This window comes from Cervus canadensis, chromosome 20 (genome assembly GCF_019320065.1).
Source record: "Cervus canadensis isolate Bull #8, Minnesota chromosome 20, ASM1932006v1, whole genome shotgun sequence".
Classification (NCBI taxonomy): Eukaryota; Metazoa; Chordata; class Mammalia; order Artiodactyla; family Cervidae; genus Cervus; species Cervus canadensis.
Window position 1 is genome coordinate 50,117,428 of NC_057405.1, and position 24,665 is coordinate 50,142,092.

The following is a 24,665-nucleotide window of genomic DNA, read 5'->3' on the forward strand; positions in this document are numbered from 1 at the left end:
TAATTTACAAAGGTCCCAAGGATTATTCTACTCAAATAACAATTTCTTAGAATACAGTGGGAAGAAACAGAATAAAAATAAAGGTAAATTAGTTCAGAAGTCAATTTGTTTGATGGCAGAAAAGCAGCTAACTTCTCAAGGTATCAATTTTCTGATCAATAAAATAAAGAGGGTTACAAAATGATTTTTTTATGCCCCTTTCAGGCTGAATAATCTGATTAAACCAGAATATTCAAGTTTAACTGCACTACCTCTGAAACACAGAGAGTTTCAGAAATATAAATATGTCTATAAGACATTATTATAAGCCAACACAGCAGGAAAATGAACAGTAGACAAACTCACTCAAAAATATTCACTTGCCCCTCTAACCACAAAATACTCAAATGAGATGGTACATATTGAATGAACGAACATTTACATGGGTCTGTCAACCATGTGCCAGATATTATACCACGCAAAAGAAATAAGTAACTATTTTAAGTAACTTTAAAGTATAATGTAGGAGATAGACACAAAAGTCTGCCTTTGGATAATTATTAAACACATACTCCCAGGTAGCTCAATGGTAAAGAATTCGCCTGCCAATGCAGGAGAAACGGGTTCAATCCCTGGGTGGGGAAGATCCCCTGGAGAAGGAAATGGCAACCCACCTCAATATTCTTGCCTAGAAAATTCCACGGACACAGGGGCCTGGAAGACAACATTGCATGGGGGTCCTAAAGAGTAGAACACAACTGAGCAAACACAAACACTTTATTCTCTCCTCCTTGGTGATTAAGCACTTTTTCTTTCCATAAATGTGTTTGCTAAAATTTCAGTTTCAGGTAGACATCTGCTCAAAGTTGAAAACTGCCACATTACATCAAGACAGGAAGTCTGTCATGCTGCAGTCCATGGGGTCACAAAAGAATGGCAAACAACCTAGTGACCGAACAGTAACAACACAGCAAGGCTGTTGTGTACTGAAAGGGCTGCTGCTAACTGCTTCCCCATGGCAGGTACACTGGACAGCAAATGTACTTCAGTCAACAGGTATCATACATATTTCTGATGGAAATGCTCAGAGCACAGAACTACTATGAATTACTCTAATGAATTACGAGTTATTAACACATAGACAGTTATCACCAACCTAGATAGCATATTAAAAAGCAGAGACATTGCATTGCCAACAAAGGTCCATCTAGTCAAGGCTATGGTTTTTCCAGTGGTCATGTATGGATGTGAGAGTTGGACTGTGAAGAAAGCTGAGCACGGAAGAATTGATGCTTTTGAACTGTGGTGTTGGAGAAGACTCTTGAGGGTCCCTTGGACTACAAGGAGATCCAAGCAGTCCATCCGAAAGGAGATCAGTCCTGGGTGTTCATTGGAAGGACTGATGCTGAAGCTGAAACTCCAATACTTTGGTCACCTCATGCGAAGAGTTGACTCACTGGAAAAGACCCTGATGCTGGGAGGGATTGGGGGCAGGAGGAGAAGGGGACAACAGAGGATGAGATGGCTGGATGGCATCACCGACTCGATGGACATGAGTCTGGGTAAACTCCAGGAGTTGGTGATGGACAGGGAGGCCTGGCGTGCTGTGATTCATGGGGCTGCAAAGAGTCAGACACGACTGAGCGACTGAACTGAACTGAACTGAACTGAACACATAGACCAACAGACCAACGTAAAACTGGAAAAATTACTTTAAAAACATTTTTAATGTTTAAGTATTATTTTTCAGGTAGAAACTGACTTCTAATTCTGAATTTTATAATTAAGCCAACTTGTCCAAAAGAAAACTTACTCCTCTTAACCAGCAAAACACAAGCATGCATACTATCTTTTTGATCAAAAACAGAACAAGTCATGCTGTTGAAGTAAAATGATCTGCTCCTCTTTCAATGCCACTTTATATATAAACACTGACAGTAACTTTTTCTTGCAAAAGCCTTGCTTTTGTCAACTAGATATCTGTGGCCTGAGGAGGAACCCTAATCAAGTCTCTATTAGAAGGAGGAAGGACTATAGAAAGTTTCCTAAGTACAGACATCCTGTCTCTCTTGATTGCCTAGGCCTAGTATAGTGCCTGGCAAATAGAAAGACATAAATAAGTGAATGATGAATTAAAGAAAACTAAAACTATACAGCAGGGAATCACAAGGATAAGACATGAAAAATAAAGAAAGAAAAAAAGTGAAGTCGCTCAGTCGTGTTTGACTCTTTGCCACCCCATGGACTGTGGCACACTAGGCTCCTCCATCCATGGAATTTTCCAGGCAAGAGTACTGGAGTGGGTTGCCATTTCCTTCTCCAAGGGATCTTCCCGACCCAGGGATCGAATCCAGGTCTCCCGCATTGCAGGCAGATGCTTTACCTTCTGAGCCACCAGGGAAGCCCCAATTCACTCTAATAACACTGTTTAGCTTACACTTAACTGGCATCTCTAAGGAGTATTTTTCTTATGCAAGAATATTACTATAACCACCATTAAAAATAAAAGATATATGAACAGGAGCACAATCCAGACTGGAAATCAAAAGTTGAATCCTCAACTTTTAAGAACATTTTGAAAAGTCGGAAAGATGATTTCAGTCTATGAAACATGAAATGTGGTGATGGAGAAAACAGCTACTCAAGTCTACTTTTACTTAGGGAAAGAAATAAAAAATGATTACTAGTTTGAACTGCACATGTGATGCTATTCGTATTAAACTTTTAGCTACCACTAAAATGATGTTTCTTTTAAACCAAAGAGCAAAATACACGAGCACACTGCAATCAGTGAACAAGTTAGTGTGTGATAAGAAGCCTATTCAAAATAAAAAAAACTGCCCACGTACCCACGACATCGCAGCATGCTCACACATACAATACACTTTCTTCAAAATAACATTCTAGATTCCCCGACTGCTAAATTCACCCACAATTCACCATGGTCCACTCCCTATCCAGTTTATTTACTGTTCAGTGTGAAAGTAAAAAATACTGGGAAGTTGACTTCTCTCCAAAGTCCACGTGAAGAAAATGAAAAAGTTATTACATTTTTTGTAAAGAAAAAAAGAAAATTAATGAAAACAAACTACTCACGCACAGGGGGCAAAAGCACGCACCTGGTCATCACCGTGTGGCCTAACAGCTTGGCAACATGTGGCCGTGTTCATGTTTTGATCCCCACCCCCACCCTACACATTTCAGGAGCAGGACGAGACTATCAGAGACCACGGAAAAGTCTCAGGCCGAGAGAGGAATGACAGGTCCGGGCTCGCCTCCGGGGCCGAAAGGCCATCGCACCTGGGGCGCCCCGGCCCCGCCTCCCGCCTGCTTCCCCGTCTCCTCCCACGTCCCCCTCCTCACCTCTCGGCCCCGCTTCAAGCGCTTCCCATCACTCCGCCAGCTCCTGCCTCCCTCCCTTTCGGTTTGATCTTTACTTCCCACGCCGGGTGGGGGGCGGAGGGCAGGGCAGAGAAGGCCAGAGGGCAACTTTCCCGCCGCGCCCCCGTCCGCACTCCACGCCGGCCTAGCCGGATCCGTCCCAGTCCGGGGGCAGGGTCTACGAAGACGGCTCGGCCGCGGGACAGACCCACAGACCCGGCGGGCAGGGAGGGGGCGGAGCAGGCGCGGGCCTACACGTCACCCGCCCGCAGCGGCGCCAACGTCGCACGTCGGCTCCTTCAGCCCCACCCCGCCCGCGCGCGCGCGCGCCGCCGCCCCGCCTCCCGCCGCGGAGCTCCCGTCGGGACCCGGCCAGCTGCGAGGGCGGGCTCTGGGGCGGGGGCGCGTGCGCGCGCTGCTGGGATTCCGGGTGTGGAGGTTGCCGTCACCACGCCGCTCCTGCCACCTCCTAATTACCTGAGCGTCTTTCTCTGCAGTTGGATCGGCCTCATCTTCCCCTCACCCATTTGTAAGGCGAAGACCTGGAGGCTCGGTTCAGTCGCTCAGTCGTGTCCGACGAAGACCTGGAGGAAGTAATGCTTTTTACAAATAAAGGAGAGAGGAGCCCTGAGTATGAGCGAAGAACCAAGGTAATTGCCACTGTCATCACCAGCCAGAAATCCTGGCCGCTGGTCACTTTATGCATGATTCCTTGCTCTCAAGTTCCGCCTTCCTTAAGCTTTCTGATTCTCAGTTTAGTTTTCTCAAAGTTATGTCTTCTAGTTGGTCCTTTTGTCTGACGAACCCCACCAAAAACAAAATGCCTGGAGATTACCTGGCTCAGTTGAAAATCAGGAAGAGGTTAAGAAAAACTAACCTCAAGTATGTGTGTACAATTCAGTTCAGTTCAGTCGCTCAGTCCTGACCAACTCTTTACGACCCCATGAACCGCAGCACGCCAGGCCTGCCTGTCCATCACCAACTCCCGGAGTCCACCCAAACCCATGTCCATCAAGTCGGTGATGCCATCCAAACATCTCATCCTCTGTCGTCCCCTTCTCCTCCTGCCCTCAATCTTTCCCAGCATCAGGATCTTTTCAAATGAGTCAGCTCTTCGCGTGTGTGTACAATTCTAGACTAAAAGCCGAGCATGCAAAGATGGTACGAGTTAATAACGTGTTGTGGCTCCTTCTTTCTCTTCCATACATATTCTTGTAAGGAATGTGCCTTGATGGCTCATAGCACCGTGTTTTATAGAGGCTGCCAGTAGTGATCCAATTATACATTTCACTGACCCAACTGTTAATTCTGGGGTTCTGCCGTTCAGTTCTAGATCAGACACTTCAAGAAGACCTCAGACATGCTGGAACTATTTCAAAGAAGAGCAAAATGATGACGAGTTCTCAGAAGCATGACAAATGAAGTACTGTCTGAACTTGGGAAGATTCTCATAGAAGAACAAAAGCTACTGGGACTGTCTCCAAATATGTAAAAACTCTTCATGTGACATAGATTTGTTTCATGTGGTCTCAAGAGATGCATAGTTGAGAGAAATAGATTTCAGATCCCCTTCTTGCACTTGCCAGAGAAGGTGTCTGCTTTAGGTTACATGGTTGCCTTGACCACTGGATTTGACTTTTAAGTAGATTGTGAAGGTTTACTTAACAGGACCTAGGTGCAGGAGAGCCAGGCATCAAGAGAAGAATCAGTTAATGGTTTTGTTAAAGGTGTTTACAACTTGGAAAGTCAATCAGTTCGTGATTCCAGCCTTAAAATTTACAAGTTAGCTGTGAGACAAATGCATCAAAAGGTAAAAAATGCAAGGAAGGCCAGATGATAAAGAGAGGTGGTAGCAATAAGTTTTAGGAGTTCACATGACAGATTGTTCTCATCACAGTTTCAGAGACTTAAGGGATAAGAAGGAAATTGAAAATGGACTGTATTTAGAATTGCCCTGTCCAGTAGGGAAGCCACTAGCCAAATATAAATTCTTATACTTGTAATGTGCTTTCCTGGTAGCTCAGGTGTAAAAGAATCTGCCTGCAATGCAGAAGACCCCAGTTTGATTCCTGGGTCAGGAAGATGCCCTGAAGAAGGGATAGGCTACCCACTCCAGTATTCTTGGGCTTCCCTAATGGCCCAGTTGGTAAAGACTCCACTTGCAATGCAGGAGACCTGGGTTTGATCCCTGGGTTGGGAAGATCCCCTGGAGAAAGGAATGGCTTCCCACTCCAGCATTCTGGCCTGGAGAATTCCATGGACTGCATGGGGTAGCAAAAAGTGGGACCGGACTGAGCGACTTTCACTTTCATACTTGTAGCTAGTCCAATTTCAGAAATGCAGTAAGTGTGAAATACACACCAGATTTTAAAGACTAGTACAAAGAAAAAATGTAAAATAGCTTAATTCTTTCATTAGTGATGTGTTGAAATAATATTTGGTATGTAATTGAGTTAAATTTCACTTGTTTAGTTTTACTTTTTAATCGGCTTACTAGAAAAATTTTAAATTACATGAGTCACTTGCATCTTTTACTTGCATCTTATTCTATTAGATAGTCCTGATCTAGAAGGGAATATACTTCATTGAACTTTAAGAACTGTCTTTGTATTCTTAATAGTCCCTGGGGGAATATTCTGAAACATTAACGGAAAGACAGTCTGATGACAAAGATTCCTGATGAAGAAAAGGAACACTGTCCATAAAATATGCCTTGAGCAAAGGTAAGGAAACAAGAATGCAGATGCATTCTTTGGTGAGTATAATGTTTGTCCATGATAGAAGGTTCTTATTACAAATTAGTGACGAATAAAGTCAGAACTAGCTAGAAAGCTGTCTATAAAGAGAGACTCAATTTTGAATTTAAGGGATTTAGTTCCATTGGCAATCAGGATTTGGCAGTTTCAAAATGGGATGGTAAGAATATCTTGGCAATATTGAGTATAGTGGGTTGAAATTAATGGGTGGTTGGGCAACCAATTAAAACTCATTGTACTTAAAAATGTATTATACCAAAAAATGTTCAGTAGAGGGTTGATTTAAATAAATTATGGCATGTCTGTAAATAAAGTGGAATCTGTATTGTTTGATATGGAAACAGTTAAGATGTACAGCAGAGTAAATAGTTTTCAAAACAATATGTGTACAATATGAACCCATATGGGGTCTTCCCTGGTAGCTAGCAGTAGGTAATCCACCTGCCAATGTAGGAGACACAGGTTTGATCCCTGGGTCAGGGAAAATCCCCTAGAGAAGTAAATGGCAACCCAGTCCAGCGTTCTTTCCTGGAGAATCCATGGACAGAGGAGCCTGGCAGGCCCCAGTCCATGGGGTTGCAAAAGAGTCAGACACAACTTAGCGACTAAACAGCCACAATACAATGAACCCATATATATAAATTATATATGTGATGTATGTAATTAGGTCATTTGACCAAAATTACCCTAATTATTCCAAAAGTGTCTCAAAAGTAAAATCTCAGGGTGGGATGTTTCCAACGTATTTTCAGTGGCTGAACAAAGTCATCCATGTTTTTGGCCCTCCCCTATCTATGTTCCATCATATTAGCATGTTAGCCTTTCATTCTCAGCCTTGTCACCTCCTGGGTTGTCGGGATGGGTTAATAAGCTGCAGACTCATTTTCAGCCCGTCAATTTCTTAATATCACAATATGTAAGACCAGTAAGTCTGTTCAGCTCACCAGTGTCCCACAGCCTTACCTTATATGCTTTTTTTGGTATTACCTATTCTCAATCCAGTGTCCAGCTGTCTTCCTTACTCCAGTTTGTAACATTGGATCTTAAAATTCCATCTGTGTTGGACCCCAGTGCAGCTCCCTACCTGGAGCTGACACCTAACTGCTGGGCAATAATGATTAATAAAAGACTCAATCCTAAAATAAGCCTCCCTAAACTTTTTAATGAGCTATGTTGGGAAGGAAAAATGGATCACTACCTTGGCAGACTATTGGTTGCCTACATAAACACCATTTTTGTCCTCTTTCTTACTTAATCAAATGAATTTGTTAGCATTCCAAAGAACTAAAGAAATGTGAGCTCCTCCCGTTACCCTGGTAGTAATTCTATTTCCCTTTGAATAAGACTGTTGTAGAGGGCTTCCCTGGTGGTTCAGTGGTTAGCAATCCACCTGCTAATGCAGAAGACATGGGTTTGATCCCTAATCTGGGAAGAGCCCACATCGCTCAGAGCATCTAAGCCTGTGAGCCACAACTATTCAGCCTGTGCTCTAGAGCCTGGGAACCGCAACTGCTGAGCTCAAGTGCCACTGCTATTGAAGCCTGCGTGCCCTAGAACTCCTGCTCCTCAACAAGAAAAGCCACTGCAGTGAGAAGCCCAAGCACTGCAACTAGAGAGTAGCCCCCACCCTCTGCAACTAGAGAAAAGCGCCCACAGCATCGAAGACCAAACACAGCCAAAAATAAATAAATAAATATTTTTTAAAAAAATGTTGTAGAGGTGGTCCTGTGACCAAACTAGGGAGGATTCTGTAATATGTTTTACCCAAATGGCAAAAGTGCTTATAAAATACAGAGTTATTCTTGGGTTTCTGTTCAAGATGATTGACTTGGCATATAATCTGCCAGCTAGTCTCTCCTAGACATTCCTGAAATAAAAATGTAGAAGTAGAGCAAACAAAGAATAAAGATACGTGTTTGTATGTATGTGCTTAAGTTAGGAGTAGGTAGCAAAGGGGAGAAAAGTAAATGAAACGTCAACAGTTTTCTGGATCACAAAGCTAATAGTAGTGCTTTGACTAGTAATAACACTCAAAGCCATTGCCTAACAAAATATAGTGAAGAAGCTACAGAAGAGTTGGTTGGAGGCCTGGCAAAGGGCAGAAGTGAGAATAAGGGCTGAAAATGGAGATAACCTAGATATGGTACAACTGAGTCAACACCACACACATTTCCTTCTCTCATCCATGCACACAGAGAGCAGGCCAAGACACATAGACAAAAAGAAAAACCAAAAGACCCCAAAGTCTCCTTCAAATTAATTGTACAAATTGTAGGGAAGATGTGAAGACTTCCATGTTAACAACTCAGAGCAAAGCCACTGTCATTCTGGCATTCAGGGCCACCGTCCAGAAAACCAGTTACTTGCCTCTCTGTCAGAAAGTGAAGCCTGATATCTGGCATTGCTGGCCCTTCCCTATTCAACCTTGCTAATTATTCTGAGTTTGCACACAAGAGAGAGAACTGGAAGAAGTCCTCCTTACTAAAAGCAAGGGAAAACCACAATGACCAGCTCTTTGTATATAGGAACCTACAATGAAGAATCAACAGGCAAATCAGGAAACTCACCATGGTGAAAGAGAAGACACAGAAAAACAGATACAGTAACTAACTCCTAAGGAAGCACTTAAAAGTCTGGAAATTTAAAAAAGAACATTTTTTTTTAAGCACTCCACTTTATGTACCCCGGTTTCAGAATATATCGGATCTGTGAGATATAAAGTACTCTGAAAAAAAGAGCAACCAAAGAATGAAATAGAGTTCTGAAACACTAAAAGCATGACTACTTAAATAAGAAAATTCATTGAAAGTATTGGAGATAAAAATCAAGGAAATCTAGAATATAAGATATAAACACATAAACGGAAAATATGGGAAAAATTAAAGAGTTGTGGAGAGCCAATCCAACTAACTAACATTGAATCAGTAGAAGAGAAAGAGATTTTTTTTTTTTAAGTGAGGAAAAAAAATGAAGAATGAAAACTAGGAGGGACTTCCCTGGTAGTCCAGTGCTTAAGAATCCGCCTTCTCATGCAGGGGATGTGGGTTTGATCTCTGCTCTGGGACCTAAGATCCCACATGCCATAGGACAACTAAGCCTGTGCACTGCAACTCTGGCCTGACATGGTCAAAAATAAATAAGTAAATGGGATCTTTTTTTCAAAAAGGGGAAAAAAAGAAAAACTAGGAATACTAATAATAAACCTGCAAAATTTCTAAACATAAAAGACATTTTACTAACAAAGGAATAAAAATTAGACTTCTTCAGCAGCATTGGCTCTAAAAGACAAAATTTAAATGGTAGATATTTTTCGGTCTAGAGCTCTGTATACATTCAAATTATTAATGAACTGTAAAAGCAAAAGTAATTTTCAAATCAGCAAGGATGCAGAACTACAGAACACTTTCCTCCCATGTGATCTTTTAGAAAGTTATCACCTTTTGGACTCTGTGGGAGAAGGTGAGGGTGGGATGTTCTGAGAGAATAGCATTGAAACAAGTATACTATCAAAGGTGAAACAGATCACCAGCCCAGGTTGGATGCATGAGACAAGTGCTCGGGGCTGGTGCACTGGGAAGACCCAGAGGGATGGGATGGGGAGGGAGGTGGGAGGGGGGATCGGGATGGGGAATACATGTAAATCCATGGCTGATTCATGTCAATGTATGGCAAAAACCACTACAATATTGTAAAGTAATTAGCCTCCAACTAATAAAAATAAATGAAAAAAACAAATAAAACTAAAATTAAAAAAAAAACTAAAACTAAAAAAAAAAGTTATCTCCTATATATTCCAGCAAAATAAAGGCAAAAACCAAGAGGAAACCACAGAATTCTGGAAAAAAGTGTATCAATCCTAGACAAAGGCAAAGAAAAATCATGGAAGAGGGCTGTGCATCAAGTCTAGAGAGAAAACAATGTAGATGGGATCAAGAAGAAGGGTACAAGGAGCAAGGTCTTAGTGGAGAAAATGCTGGGGTGGGGAGGAGTGCTAGAGGGGAATTCAATAGAACAGATGATGCATGCATACCAAGTCACTTCAGTCATGTCCAACTCTTTGCAACCCGATGGTCTGTAGCCCGCCAGGCTCCTCTGTCCGTTGCATTCTCCAGGCAAGAATACTGGAGTGGGTTGCCATGCCCTCCTCCAGGGGGTCTTCCCAACCCAGAGACTGAACCCACATCTCCTACATCTCCTACATTGGTAAGATAAGGGGTTTGAAAATAAATGAAGGTGTAGTAAATGAAATGGTGCCATGATAAAATGTAGACAGGGGTAGTTCCTTAAAAGAAATTCAGAAAAATTATTATCAGGAAAAGGGTCTTTCAGAATGTATCCGTTATACCAGTATTGAGAGGGAGAAGAGAGCTAGCAAAGGAGAAGAACGGTCAAAAAGATAAGTGATAAGCAAAGACATACAAAATTATTATTTTTTAAAGTCATCAACAAGGTTAATTCCTGCTCCAAAGTCAAGGAGAGTAGACACTGAGTAAATGTCCATGAAGATTTAGGTGACTGATAAATTGGAAGCACTTTTAGTAAAAAGATGGAATCATATAGCAAATATATGCAAGTAAATGAGAAGTGAGAAAATGAAAACTTTGAAGATAATCATTTTTGCTTAAAAAGTCAACACAATACATGAAGAAATATTAGGGTCTGAGAAAGACTTTTGTCTGTGTGTGTTTTTAAAATAGAAGAGTAGAGGTAAGGATTGATGGGGGGAAAGAACCTCCAAGAAAGAAATAAGCAAAGAAGGAAATAATTAGGTGAAGGCAGACAAAGATGCTCTGAAGACCATGGGGGAGGTTATACTTCATCTTGGTAGAAGGACATTTTTCTGTGAAATAGAATTCGAGGATCCTGAAATATATGGGAATACATTTAAGGTATTGAGATGTGTGGACTTCTCAGGTGGCCCTAGTGGTAAAGAACCTGCTTGCCAATGCAGGAGACAAAAGAGACATGATTTCAATCTCTGGGTTGGGAAGATGCCCTGGAGAAGGACATGGCAACTCACTCCAGAATTCTTGCCTGGAGAATGTCATGGATGGAGGAGCCTGGCAGGCTACAGTCCATAGGGTCACAAAGAGTCGGACATGACCGAAGCAGCTTAGCACAGAGGCACTTTGAGATATGTATAGCTATAGAAATTTCCAAGTTGAAGATACAAAATGAAAGTTTTTCATCTTTTGGCAGCCTTAAAATTATGAATTTCTCAGTGGATGAATATATTTAATTGTTTTATAATAACATATGCTAAATTTTCATAAAATATTACTAAATGCAGGTTAACACTATTTCAAGGTTGTAGTCAAGGTTAGATATTAAAAAGCAACACTATTCAAAGTCAGCATAAAAATATATAATGAGAACTATTCACACAGTTCTTATTGGCTACTTTAATTTGCTGTCCAATTGGTTGCCCAAATGCCAAGAGACACCCCATGATAAGTGTGAGTATATGTTTTAGTGAAAAATGATTAGGGGTATTTAGCTCCAAAACTAATCATTTTTAATTAGTGTTTTGATAGCAGAAGCTAGGTCTTTTTTTTTTTTCCATGCAAGCCAATGATTCACCCAAAATTTGGGGCTGAAGCATATTTATTCCTTAAAGCACTGTGTGGGAAGGGAAGAATTATTCTGTGCCAACTGTTATCATTCTATGATTACTCCCATTGATAAGGTAGGAAATTGGTTAAGCTATATATAATGAGCTTTCCTGTATCTCAGATGGTAAAAAAAATCCACCTGCAATGCAGGAGACCTGGGTTTGATCCCTGGATTGGGAAGATCCCCTGGAGGAGGACATGACCACTCACTCCAGTATTCTTGCCTGGAGAATCCCCATGGACAGAGGAGCCTGATGGACTACAGTGCATGGGGTCGCAAAGAGTTGGACACAACTGAGCAACTAAACACAGCATAGCACAATGAGACCCAAGTGGTACAGTGGTAGAGAATTCAACTGTCAATGCAGGAGACATGGGTTTGATCTCTGGGTTAGGAAGATGCCCTGGAGAAGGAAATGGCAACCAAGGTATTTCAAGGTTAAGTATTCTTGCCTGGGAAATGCCATGGACAGAGGAGGCTGGTGGGCTACAGTTCATACGGTCACAGAGTTGGACGTGAATTAGGGACTAAACAACAATAACAACAATAAACAATAGGTACCTCATGTACAGAATGTATTAGTGATCCTAGACTGTTGAGCTTGCTTTCTCAGTTTTCATCCAGGGATGCAGGCACCTACTCATCACTCTGCCCTTTCTAGGGTGTTGTCCTCATTTAATAGTGCAAGATGACTCCTACTCATATTCCAAGTAGCAGTCCAAAGGAAGAGAAGGAACCCAATGACGTCCCTTTGGGAACTGAAAGTATACTTGTCACTCACAATCACATGACCTACTTAGTTGCAAGGGAAGCTGTAAAATGTAGTTTTTATTTCAGGCGACTGTCCTGAGTTGAATAACCAGGAGGTAAGAAGTATTTGGAGACAAATGTTTCACCCAGAAAGCTTTTCCTTCTCAAAGCAAATATACTGGTATTAAACAGATAAGAAGAACCTCTCTTCCCTTATCAGAACTGAGCCACAGAGAACAGAATAGAATGTCAGGAATAACTTTTATCTCTTTTTAGCACTTAAAAAGTGAGCTAGTGAAAAAATGGAAAAATGAAATCCTGACTAGTAATTACTTTAAGGATCAGTTTTTCCTGAAGTTTAAACTATTCTTAAGCATGTTCAATATGGTCAAAGTGAAGTTTTCATTCTTCCTACCCACAAGTACTTCTACTTCTTGAAGTACAAGTTCATTCTAGGTCTGCTTTATTGACTATGCCAAAGCCTTTGACTGGGTGGATCACAATAAACTGTGGAAAATTCTGAAAGAGATGGGAATACCAGACCACCTAACCTGCCTCTTGAGAAATCTGTATGCAGCTCAGCAAGCAACAGTTAGAACTGGACATGGAACAACAGACTGGTTCCAAATAGGGAAAGGATTATGTCAAGGCTGTATATTGTCACTCTGCTTATTTAACTTATATGCAGAGTGCATCACGAGAAACGCTGGGCTGGAAGAAGCACAAGCTGGAATCAAGATTGCCAGGAGAAATACCAATAACCTCAGAGATGCAGATGACACCACCGTTATGGCTGAAAGCAAAGAAGAACTAAAGAGCCTCTTGATAAAAGTGAGAGGAGAGTGAAAAAGTGGCATTAAAACTCAACATTCAGGAAACTAAGATCATGGAATGTGGTCCCATCACTTTATGGCAAATAGATGGGGAAAAGGTGGAAACAGTGAAAGACTTTATTTGGGGGGAGGGGGGGCTCCAAAATCACTGCAGATAATGACTGCAGCCATGAAATTAAAAGGCGCTTACTCCTCAGAAGAAAAGCTATGATCAACCTAGACAGCATATTAAAAAGCAGAGACATTACTTTGCCAAAAAGGTCCATCTGGTTGGAGCTATAGTTTTTCTAGTAGTCATGTTTGGATGTGAGAGTTGGACTATAAAGAAAGCTGAGCGCCAAAAAATTGATGATTTTGAACTGTGGTGTTGGAGAAGACTCTTGAGAGTCCCTTGGACTGTAAGGAGATCCAAACAGTCCATCCTAAAGGAAATCAGTCCTGAATATTCATTGGAGGGACTGATGCTGAAGCTGAAACTCCAATACTTTGGCCACCTGATGTGAAGAACTGACTCATTTGAAAAGACCCTGAGACCCTGATGCTGGGAAAGATTGAGGGCAGGAGGAGAAGGGAATGACAGAGGATGAGATGGTTGGATGACATCACTGACTCACTGGACATGAGTTTGAGTAAACTTTGGGAGTTGGTGATGGATAGAGAGGCCTGGAGTGCTGCAGTCCATGAGGTCACAAAGAGTTGGACACAACTGAGCGACTGAACTGAACTGAGCTGAACCCACAAGTAATTAAGCATATATCACAAAACCCATACTTCACTCAGCAGTGTGAAACATCCCTCCAAAAAAATGTGATGTGATCTCTAGTCTCAAGGAACTTAGAAGAATGTACAGTTTGGGTAGAAGACAAATTTAATACTCAAGACTATTCAGAAACAGTAAGTGTTGAGTTGTATGATGCTTACTTTATGAATACAAAAGGAATTTAAAGTAAAGGTAGGCCATTTCTCGCTGCAAAACGTTTTTGTTCTGCACAAAACCTTTGCAGAAATAGTGAAAATTGAACTAGGCATATAAGAATAGCTGTAATTTATTTATAAAAGCCTTTCATATGCAAAATCATAAAAGGTTTATTTGTAGGGTTAATCCTGGAGAAAAAAGACATGTTGAATTTAAAGTCCAAGCAGTTGCTGATAGTAGCATAAAGTCTAAAAATGATTAACTCGGTCATTTATAAATAGGTATCATTTCTGTTTTTTGCTTTATGATGTATCCACAAGTAATAACAGAATGCCTGACACAGAGATCTCAAGTATCTGTTAAATAAATATAATTTTCCTTTTACTCTCAGTGTTTATTTTATTATATGACTAAGGACTTAACATTTTTCTATTGAGGTATAGCTTTTTTAAAAATTGAAATGTACTAAAGTTACAGATCTTAATTGTACAGTGCCATATACCACCTCATGTAACTACTTCCCAAATCAAGTTACAGAACATTTCTAACTCTCCAAAATACTCTATGACCCTCCCAGTCATCACTCATTTCAGCTCACCCCACTTCAGCCGCCCAAAGTAGCCACTATTCTGATTCCTATAAATACAGATTATCTTCTTAGATTTGAAATTCATATTAACAAAATATGTCACTCAACATTTTTTCAAGTTGTTGCTGTCCTAGTCTTAATCTGTGTAGCTTGTTGATACTTGAAAGAGATATTTCCACCCTCTATTTTAAAGTCTTTTCTTATGGGAAAACCCTATAAAAGTATAGGAAAGGTGTTTATTAAGTAATAATTTGCATTAAAGTTGTCATTAGTCTTTAAACTTCAAAGACAGGTTATGTTTACTCTAAGGTCAGGCACAGCCAGTGTAACTGGTACTTCCACGATGACAATCAAGTTAACTTGCTGTGACTTGTTTACTCAGACAAATCTGGAAATTCCATATGAGAAGTTTAGGTCAATTACAAAGTTAGAGGTACGGGCACAGTGGGGAAGGATGGAGGGAAGGGGTAGTTAGGGAATTGGGGACAGACATGTACACACTACTATTTTTTAAATGGATAATGACTAGCAAGGTCCTACTATATTGCACATGAAACTGCTCAATATTATGTGGCAGCCTGGATGGGCGGGGAATTTGGGGGAGAATGAATACATGTATATGTATGGCTGAGTCCCTTTGCTATGTACCTGAAACTATCACAACATTGTTAATTGGCTATACCCCAATATAAAAACAATTTTTTTTTAAGTTTAGAGGCACAGTCCTTATACAAAACCACCCTCACTTCTGACACCTACTGTAAGTTTGCAAGGGTTTGAGCGGGACCCAAACTACGTCCGTTTCAATAATTTGCCAGAAAGACTCATAAAACTCACAAAGCTGTCACGCTCATGGTTATGGTTTATTAAAGGGAAAGGATACAGATTAAGATTAGTCAAAAGAAGGCGTGGTAGAGCGGAGTCCAGGCGGGGCTCACATGCAGAGTTTTAGTTGTCTTCTAGTCAGAACACGGCACTCTCCCAACACCGATGAGTGACAACATGTTCCGAGTACTGCCAGACGGCCAGGCAGGAAGGCTTACCTGAGGCTGCTGTCCAGAGCTGCTTTTTGTTGTTGTTGGCAGGGGACGGGGTGCTGGGGGGCATGGGGGGCTCTCTTATCTTTTGGCTGTGCTACACGGTATGTGGGATCTTAGTCACTTAGCTCCTTGCCTAGGGGTGGAACTTGCACCCCCTGCATCGGAAGCACAAGCAAGGAGTCTTCACCACTGGACCACCAGGAAAGTCCCTGGGGGAGTCTTATTATGTAGACATGATTGATTGATTGTCCCCTTATTTAATCCCAGTTTCCAGGTCCATGGATACTTTGTGACCCCAAACCCCTACCCTAAGTCACACAATTGGACCCTGACAGGGCCAGCCCCCAACCTAAGATTTATGGGTGTGGCCAGGCCCCACCCTAAATCCTGTTGCTAGACAACCCTCCAGGACCCACGGCCCTCTGGCAAACAGCAGATACTGTATGGCTGAGGGCAGAGGCCAAGACTTCTCTTTGGGCAAGCCCCAATTCTTTACTGCATACCCCCAAATCTTCACCTCACTGACAAGAGAATTTGTTTTTTCCAAAAATTAAATTGTTTCTTTGAAAATTTTTTCTCAATGATTGATTTCACAAGTTTGTGTTTCTAAGGATCCTGAATTATTACGAAGCATCTCAACATATTTGACAAGAAGTTAAGATTGAAGAAGGAATACTAACATTTTCTTTCTCCCCTAATTGTCCAATATATATAAATACAAGGATTCTACCAAGATTACTGACTTGTACTTCTGAAAGTTAGTTCTTTTGAGAGTTTTCCAGGAACTATTAATACCAGTACTGGCAATACTAAAAAATAAGGTTGAATTAGCAACAATTCAGTGATTTTGAGGCTTGGGTGTTGAGTAAGATTCCCCCAGAAAGAATGTTAACTCAAAAAACCTCCATAAGGAAGAGTGAAATTGGTGAAATTGTCTAAAATCATGCCGATCGAGTTGGTGATGCCATCCAGCCATCTCATCCTCTGTCGTCCCCTTCTCCTCCTGCCCCCAATCCCTCCCAGCATCAGGGTCTTTTCCAATGAGTCAACTCTTTGCATGAGGTGGCCAAAGTATTGGAGTTTCAGCTTCAGCATCAGTCCTTCCAATGAACACCCAGGACTGATCTCCTTTAGCATGGACTGCTTGGATCTCCTTGCAGTCCAAGGGACTCTCAAGAGTCTTCCCCAACACCACAGTTCAAAAGTATCAATTCTTTGGCGCTTAGCTTTCTTCACAGTCCAACACTCACATCCATACATGACCACTGGAAAAACCATAGCCTTGACTAGACAGACCTTTGTTGGCAAAATAATGTCTTTGCTTTTTAATATGCTATCTAGGTTGGTCATAACTTTCCTTCCAAGGAATAAGCATCTTTTAATTTCATAGCTGCAATCACCATCTGCAGTGATTTTGTACAGTAAGATACAAGATTTAAATTGAAACAGACTGGAAACTGAAACACCACCTTAGCCAGAATGATTAAAGTCAATCAAATCACAATTGGGCAGGCAGATATTATAGAGTCATTGGCCAGGAAGGCCAAGGTTCCAGTCAGGCATAAGATTCTGATTTCAAAGGCTCGGAAGTCTCAGACTAAAAGCTATGTTTAGCTAACTCTGTAGGTTGATTTGAAGGCTCATTCAGCCTTTCATTCAACTGATATACTGTACATTGACTACCTACTGTGGGTCAGCAGGCACAGAGCAGAGAAGACAGACACTGGGCTTTTAAGGATGACAGCTAACGTTCGTTGCCCATCTATCTGCTGTTTGCCAGGCATTGTGCTAAGCACTTCTTCCGGAACTCTGTTATTCACACTTTTATTATCTAGATTTCACAGGTAAGGAAATTGAATCTCTAAGACGTTGAGAATCTCACTGAAAGAGTGTGTCTAAATGCCTCTTGGCCCATCTCCCAAAGCTGAACTTTCTTGCTAGCAAAAGGCCATTGCTGGCTGTAATGAACATAAATCCTTGTTATCTGAAAAAGTGGGCTTCCCTGGTGGCTCAGCAGGAAAGAAGCTGCCTGCAATGCAGGAGACATGAGTTTGATCCCTGGGTTGGGAAGATCTCCTGGAGGAAGAATTGGTAACCCACTCCAGTATTCTTGCCTGGAGAATTCCACGGACACAGGAGCCTGATGGGCTGCAGTCCATGTGGTCACAAACGAGATAAGTCATGACTGAGAGACTATGCAACAGCAATCTGAAAAATTATCCTCCATCACTTTCAGTTTCTGTGTTGGATACAAGAGCCCCATCTTTTGGCAAGATGCGGAATTTCAAACAGGAAGACTTGACCTGGGGACTGGCACCAAAGGTGTCAAGGGTTCCCTCATTCCCTTCTTTATTGTATGGTTTATCGTGTAGAATCCTGGTATTTTCTAGACCAGAAGAAAGGACTCATTTTGGTTGCAACTCTCTCATTTGATGTTTATGCTGCTATTTTGCAGAAGAGAGAGAAATAAAGACAGATAATTCATTTCAGTATGTTAGTACTTAAAATATATATCCAAGGTTGCTTAAAAATAAGTTGCTCCTTAGAAATATGATGTGGATTTCATCAATGCATCGTTTTAAAATTTAAAATCTAGGTACAATCAATGTACAATGATATAAAATTGTCCCTTGCTTGAACATAAAACCTCAGATTATACAACTCTGACGAGATTTGGTTATCTAACAACCACTAACGTGAATTTTACAAAATACATATTGACATATATACTCTGTGAGAGAATTTCTGCTTTTAAGCCTTCGCAAAGACACAAGAAATTATAAATACATACATATGCAACCCCATGAACAGTATGAAAAGGCAAAAAAGTATGACACTGAAAGATGAACTCTCCAGGTCGGTAGGTGCCCAGTCTGCTACTGGAGAAGAACGGGGAAATAACTCCAGAAAGAATGAAGAGGCAGAGCCAAAGCAAAAACAACACCCAGTTGTGGATGGGACTGGTGATGACAGTAAAGTCTGATGCTATAAAGAGCAATATTGCATAGGAACCTGGAATGTTAGGTCCATGAATCAAGGAAAATTGGAAGTGGTCAAACAGGAGATGGCAAGAGTGAACATCAACATTTTAGGAATCAATGAACTAAAATGGACTGGAACAGGTGAATTTAACTCAGATACCATTATATCTACTACTGTGGGCAAGAATTCCTTAGAAGAAATGGAGTAGCCATCATAGTCAACAAAAGAGTCCAAAATGAAGTACTTGGAGGTAATCTCAAAAATGACAGAATGATCTGTTTGTTTCCAAGGCAAACCATTCAATATCACAGAAATCCAAGTCTATGACCCAACCAATGATGCTAAAGAAGCTGAAGTTGAATGGTGCCATGAAGACCTACAAGACCTTTTAGAACTAACACCAAAAAAGATGTCCTCTTCATTATAGGGGACTGGAATGCAAAAGTAGGAAGTCAAGAGCTACCTGGAGTAACAGGCAAATTTGGCCTTGGAGTACAAAATGAAGCAGGTCAATGACTAACAGAGTTTTGCCAAGAGAATGCACTGGTCATAGCAAACACCCTCTTCTAACAACACAAGAGAAGACTCTACACATGAACATCACCAGATGGTCAATTCCAAAATCAGATTGATTATATTCTTTGCAGCCAAAGATGGACAAGCTCTGTACAGTCAGCAAAAACAAGATCGGGAGCTGAATGTGGTTCAGAACATGAACTCCTTATTGTCAAATTCAGACTTAAATTGAAGAAAGTAGGGGAAACCACTAGACCATTCGGGTATAACCTAAATCAAATTCCTTATGATTACATAGTAGAAGTGACTAATAGATTCAAGGGATTAGATCTGATAGAGTGCGTGAAGAACTATGGACAGAGGCTCATGATATTGTACAGGAGACAGTGATGAAGACCATCCCCAAGAAAAAGAAATGCAAAGAAGCAAAATGGTTGTCTGAGGAGGCCTTACAAATAGTTGAGAAAAGAGAAGCTAAAGGCAAAGGAGAAAAGGAAAGATATACCCATTTGAATGCAGAGATCCAAAGAATAGCAAGGAGAGATAAGAAAGCCTTCCTCAGTGATCAGTGCAAAGAAATAAAGGAGAACAATAGAATGGGAAAGACTACTGATCTCTTCAAGAAAATTAGAGATACCAAGGGAACATTTCATGCTAAGATGAGCTCAATAAAGCACAGAAATGGTATGGACCTAACAGACCTGACATTAAGAAGAGATGGCAAAAATGCACAGAAGGACTATATAAAAAATATCTTCATGACTCAGATAACCATGATGGAATGATCACTCACCTAGAGCCAGACATCCTGGAGTGTGAAGTCGAGTGGGCCTTAGGAAGCATCACTATGAACAAAGCTAATGGAGGTGATGGAATTCCAGTTGAGCTATTTCAAATCCTAAAAGATGATGCTGTGAAAGTGCTGCACTCAATATGCCAGCAAATTTGGAAAACTCAGCAGTGGCTACAGGACTGGAAAAGGTCAGTTTTCATTCCAATCCCAAAGAAAGGCAATGCCAAAGAATGTTCAAACTACCACACAATCACACTCATCTCACATGCTAGCAAAGCAATGCTCAAATTCTCCAAGCCAGGCTTCAACAGTATGTGAACCATGAGCTTCCAGATGTTCAAGTTGGATTTAGAAAAGGCAGAGGAACCAGAAATCAAATTGCTGATATCTGTTGGACCATCAAAAAAGCAAGAGAGTTCCAGGAAAACATCTACTTTTGCTTTATTGACTACACCAAAGCCTTTGACTGTGTGAATCACAACAAACTGCGAAAAATTTTTCAAGAGATGGGAATACCAGACCACCTGACCTGTCTCCTGAGAAATCTGTATGCAAACCAAGAAGCAACAGTTAGAACTAGACATGGAACAATAGACTGGTTCCAAATAGGGAAAGGAGTACATCAAGGCTATATATTGTCACCCTGCTCATTTAAATTATATGCAGAGTACATCATGAGAAATGCTGGGCTGGATGAAGCACAAGCTGGAATCAAGATTGCTGGGAGAAATATCAATAACCTCAGAGAGGCAGATGACACCATCCTTATGGAAGAAAGCAAAGAACTAAAGAGCCTCTTGATGAAAGTGAAAGAGGAGAGTGAAAAAGTTGGATTAAAACTCAACATTCAGAAAACTAAGATCATGGCATCCATTCCTGTCACTTCATGGCAAATAGATGGGGAACAATGGAAACAGTGAGAGACTTTGTTTTGGGGGGCTCCAAAATCACTGCAGATGGTGACTACAGCCATGAAATTAAAAGACGCTTGCTCCTTGGAAGAAAAGCTATGATCAACCTAGATAGCATACTAGAAAGCAGAGACGTTACTTTGCCAACAAAGGTCCATCTAGTCAAGGCTATGGTTTTTCCAGTAGTCATGTATGGATGTGAGAGTTGGACTATAAAGACAGCTGAGTGCTGAAGAATTGATGCTTTTGAATTGTGGTGTTGGAGGAGACTCTTGAGAGTCCCTTGGACTTCAAGGAGATCGAACCAGTCAATCCTAAAGGAAACCAGTGCTGAATATTCATTGGAAGAACTGATGCTGCAGCTGAAGCTTCAGTACTTTTGCCATCTGATGTGAAGAGCTGACTCATTTGAAAAGACCCTGATGCTGGGAAAGATTGAAGGCTGGAGTAGAAGGGGTGGACAGAGGATAAGATGGTTGGATGGCCTCACCAACGCAATGGACATGAGTTTGAGTAAGCTCTGGTAGTTGGTGATGGACAGGGAGGTCTGGCATGCTGCAGTCCATGGGGTAGCAAAGAGTCGGACACAACTTAGCAAATGAAGAACAACAACAAATAAAAATTTCACTTATATGTTTTGCAGATGAACATGTATATAGATCAGTATTCAGGCAATTCAATACATTTTCAGAAGCACTTTGCAAGAAGACAGACTTTTTAGCCCACATCCCCAAAAGATGCTTTTGTTTATATTCCTGAAGGTGAAATCTCAAAACCTCTGCAAAGAGTGAAGAGATAATTAGCAGGGAATTTCTCCAGAATGTGGTGCTTCATCACAGAGGTACAGCGGGAATTATGCTTTAGAGGAGTGTGCATGGATCATGGTGAGAAGGGCCTGCAGCCCATCAGGATGGCCCCACCTGCCACACATGGCCAGCATGGCCTTCCGGACCCTTCCTCCTCTTCACATTCTGAAGTGGGCATCATTCCTGGAGGGTCAGGCTCTGGACGGGCATCTGTCACTTTACTGGATTCTTGGCCTGTGGGGTTACAAGGAATATTTAGTAAGAAGTTTTTTTATGACTAAAATATTAATGTAATCTGCATACTGGAGCAAACATAGCTTTTAACATAACCAGAATGAAACCTTTTTTCTCTCACAGTTCCATTAACTTTTGTTGGAATGTCTTACTTGTTTCCAGATGAAAACTCATGAGATTATAGTTCATTGTTGTTTACTTTTAAATAATGTAGCTTTCCATTTTCACTTTAGATCACAATTGCTACTGTGATTCAGTGATTAGACTATTTAATACTATTCACTAGAGTATAATGACTAAAATGAAAAACTGGATTTAGTGTTAATTCTTCTCCTGTCCACCAGCTTAATTAAGCCTGAAAGTGTGAAAGTGTTAGTCACTCAGATGTATCTGACTCTTTGCATCCCCCTGGACTGTAGCCCACCAGGTACCTCTGTACATGGAATTCTCCAGGCAAGAATATTGGAGTGGGTAGCCATTTCCTTCAGATGTAGTGTTAATTCTTTTCTCTTCCACCAGATTAATTAAGCTGACTTAGAGCCAAAGGCCTGAACCCAAGTTGTGGGATGAGCCTTTTCTCTCCTTTCTGCATATCATAGCATCCTCCCACCCCATTATCACTGTCATTCCCAAGGTCGCACACATTCCTTTTTGTGTTTGAAAGGCAGTTTCAAACCTTTTGGGGTTTGCAAGGAAGTCAGGAGATGGAGGAAATTTCTTACTTGGCTGCAAAGCCTGGTGTTTCCCTCTCTGAGTCTAAAGGCAGGGGCCCTTGCAGATCCTGATTACAGGTAAATGATTAAAGCAGACTCTTTATCTTGGGGTCTCTTTGAAGGTTCTCAGCCAGACCCTCCCAACTCTTTCAGTCCCCTGACACACGCATCTTTCCTTCCTCAGGCCCTGAGAAGTCTGCTGTGCACCTACACTTTGTTTCAAGGGGAACCTCTTCTTCCTCCAGATGGCTTTATTAGACAGACCCCCAAGATGACTCACTCCAGCTCTCTCCCTGGCATACACCCCTTGCCCTGATAAGTTCTGGAATGAAGACCAGTCCTAAAGCGATGGCACTCTTTAGGCTCCACATGAAGTTGGGTCATGCTCTTAGCCTCTCAATTTCCTCGAGTGGAAGTAGAGTCGTTTCTGTCCACAGTCCACTTAAGCCTTTGGGGCATCAGTACACTAGATCTTTGCATTTTCTGGGTGCAGAAGGCACATTTCAAAGCTCTGCTATGGTCCCCTGGAAGTATCTACTTGAATTGAGATTGGAAGATCATACTCACCTACATCTATTCTCTGCAGGGCGTAGGTACCGACAACACAGCTGCAGTATTCTGTGGAAATTTACTTCTATGACACTTGTTTATGTGCTAAATCTGATTGAAGGCCCAGAGAATCATGTAACAGTTTTTTGAACACATTTCCTTTGCAAACCTGCCTATGGAGAAGAGAATGTATCTCATACTTTGTTGGGTATCCTAGCATTTGTTGGTGCTTCAACAGAAACTATGCCAAGAAGAAAGTCCTTTTGGGATCCTGTTAGTAATGGGAGCATAGGGACTTCCCTGGTGTTCCAGTGGCTAAGACTCTTCACTCCCAATCCAGGGGGCCTGGCTTCCATCCCTTGTTAGGGAACTAGATTCCACGTGTCACAACAATCCCGTGGAGCTAAATAAATGAAAGAAAGAGAAAATAGTCATTTCACGTTCCTGTCTGGAACAACTTAAGGTAAAAGCTTGCAGTTGTGTGAACCACTTATGTCTGAAAGTAATATGTTTCCTCCTTAACAAGTTGAAAATAGTTTCAATAAAAAGCTTTTTTAAAAAAGAAAGTAAATTTAATCATAAAGAATCAAGACATGTTATAGAACCTAGGTATAAGCATCATTAGCACACATCAGACCAGGATCTGAATATTTCTTAAAGTTGTGTCATTTCCCCTGCATCTCTATTACCACCACCTTTGTTCAAAACTTCACTGATCTCCTGCCTGTACCATGGCAGTCACTTGTCTCTTCCTTGGGTTTTACCCCTGTCAAATCTGTTCTTCACAATACTATCACATTGTTTGACCTAAAATGCAAATATTACCTTGTCCCTGATGTGTGTTAAATCTTTCAAAATCTTCCAATCACCTTGTCCTAGAAGCATGCTTCTCAAATATTAGAATGCATACAAATGACCCATGGATCTTGTTAAAATGCAGATTCTAACTGAATAGGTTTGGAATGTGGCCCCCACTTATACATTTTTAAAAGGTTCTGAGTAACGCTGCCTCTGACATTCTAAAAACTACACTTTGAGTACCAGTGCTTAGAGTTTTGGCTTCTTAGTTGTACCATTGAAAGACCTAACTGACCATGCCTAATTTCATTTCTTATCTTTCCATATGGCCCACCATTTATATTTCTAGGAAAAAAAAATTTATTATTTCCTGTCTGATGGCTTTCTTCTAAATTGATGTTTCACATATAGTTAAACTGGAACCTAAGATATGCAGATAACACCACCCTTATGGCAGAAAGTGAAGAAGAACTAAAGAACCTCTTGATGAAAGTGAAAGAGGAGTG

General features: G+C 41.1%; 1 protein-coding gene and 1 long non-coding RNA gene across 2 annotated transcripts in view; one reads left to right on the forward strand and one right to left on the reverse strand.

Annotated features, from left to right (window-relative positions):
* The window catches only part of ASCC3 (activating signal cointegrator 1 complex subunit 3), a 255,303-nt gene extending 251,704 nt beyond the window's left edge, over window positions 1-3,599 (reverse strand). Inside the window, exon 1 of the mRNA XM_043439337.1 lies at window positions 3,343-3,599. The gene's annotated coding sequence lies outside the window, so the exon portion shown is untranslated. The remainder of the gene's footprint in view (window positions 1-3,342) is intronic.
* Window positions 3,600-3,753: 154 nt separating this feature from the next.
* Window positions 3,754-24,665, forward strand: part of LOC122422935 — a 23,127-nt gene continuing 2,215 nt past the window's right edge. Inside the window, exons 1-2 of the long non-coding RNA XR_006264031.1 lie at window positions 3,754-4,010; window positions 5,981-6,083. This is a non-coding gene — a long non-coding RNA (uncharacterized LOC122422935). The remainder of the gene's footprint in view (window positions 4,011-5,980; window positions 6,084-24,665) is intronic.